The 1,798-nt window shown below is 45.5% G+C and overlaps 1 non-coding gene across 1 annotated transcript; it reads right to left on the reverse strand.

Annotated features, from left to right (window-relative positions):
• Positions 1 to 417: 417 nt before the first annotated feature.
• Positions 418 to 489, reverse strand: trnag-ucc (transfer RNA glycine (anticodon UCC)). Its single transcript has one exon. It is a non-coding gene; the product is annotated as a tRNA-Gly (tRNA).
• Positions 490 to 1,798: the final 1,309 nt, after the last annotated feature.

The raw sequence follows: 1,798 nt of genomic DNA on the forward strand, positions 1-1,798 counted from the left end.
GGGAGTATTTAAACACTGCTTCCCTACCCATTGAATTGGATAATTTATATAGTGAACAGGTTAGGTACAGCCCAACTCTGATGCCACCGCAGTTGATGAGATCTTGCCACACAGTTAAAGCCGAATCACGGGAGAAGCAAAAGGGTTTGGGTTTGGTGGCGGGTTCTTGCCTGGACCTTGGGACCTTCCCGAAGCTGCAGCATTGAGGCGAATCCGGGATCAAGTTCCGGCCGGCGCCGCTGATAGGGTGCAATGCCAGCAGCAGCCACCGGGTGGCAGTGGGTAGTTCAGGGATGGAACAATATCGGCGGCTGTTACAATGTTACTGTTTAATGAAACATCAGGCGCCGCGATCCCACTCCCAGTGAATGAGACAAAACATCTATCACGTACAAATCTGCTTTCGTTAAAAATACTTGCGATGGCCGGGAATCGAACCCGGGTCAACTGCTTGGAAGGCAGCTATGCTCACCACTATACCACCATCGCAACGCTGAATGAAGCGGTAAGTATAGTCGTCATATCGATACGTTTACATCTGTTTTCATTCATGGTGTAAATTGAATGTTGTCATAGTGGTTTGCTTATGATTATTTCAATTTTGTAAAGATGGCACGTGGGTAAGGGAACCCAAAATGTGAACTGCATCGAATAATTCCCTCCAATCTCTATCACACCCCCTCTCCCAATATTCTCTTTTTCTCACTCTTTCATCTTTCTCTTTTGCCCTCCATTGAACCTCTTTATCTGCCACTCCAGCTCTCACTCCACTGTCTCCAAATTGCATCCCATTTCTCTTTCCATCTTATTGACATCCGTCTTTTATTCCATCTCTCACTTCTTCCCAACATGCCCCATCTCTCCTTTCCCAAGTTCACTCACTCACTCTTACTCCATTCCTTTCCTTACACTCCATCCCTCCCAAACTCTATCTCTCCCCTGACCATTTTTCAGTTAACTCTCTCATAGTCTGCCTAAGGCTCCTCACTTCACCACCCCCTCATCCAGCCACCCCACCAAGTCTAACAACATTTATTTTTACCACTCCCAATATTTTTTACAATCAATAGGAAGACAGCTTGTTTTGTTGGTTCCTGGGATTTTACAGTGAAGGAACCATGACTTGGTTTCAAATCAGTGTGGTGTGAGAGGAGAATTTGCAGATGGTGGTGTTCCAATATGTCTGCGTTTTTTCTTTGTTCTTCTAAATGTGTGGTCAACAACCTTTAACTCCTTCCTTCAGGGTATTGAGGGTGTACCTACACCATATCAACAATTGAGAAGGTGGGTGTGTCTGGACGATATCAAGTTTCTTGAGTATTGTTGGAGCTGCACCCATCCAGGCAGTGGGGAGTATTCCATCACACTCCTGACTTGTCCCTTGTAGATGATGATAAAACATTGGGGAGGCGGGAGATGAGTTACTTGCTCTTACAGCCACATTTTTAATCCTGCACTCGTCATATTGCTTCACCTTGTAGTTCACGATTTCACTCTGCCACTGTTCCAATTCAGTTTTTGGTCCCTCCCTCCCCAACCAAAGTGCAGATGTTTTTATTGTTGCATGTCAAGGTAACATGATTAGATTCTCTCTTATCAGCGGTAGGTATTGCCTGACATTTCTGTGGCGTGACTGTTACTTGCCACTTGCCAGCCCAACCTGGATATTGACCAGGTCTTGTTATATTTGAACACGGACTGTTTTCAGTATTTGAGGAGTTGCTGAACACTGTTCAATCATCGGCCACTTATGGTGGAAGGAAGGTCATTAATGAGGCTGCTGAAGGTGGTTGGGCCC

The sequence above is a fragment of the Chiloscyllium plagiosum genome, unplaced genomic scaffold (assembly GCF_037043375.1).
Source record: "Chiloscyllium plagiosum isolate Xiang-an unplaced genomic scaffold, Cpla_swu_hap1 HiC_scaffold_28, whole genome shotgun sequence".
NCBI lineage: Eukaryota > Metazoa > Chordata > Chondrichthyes > Orectolobiformes > Hemiscylliidae > Chiloscyllium > Chiloscyllium plagiosum.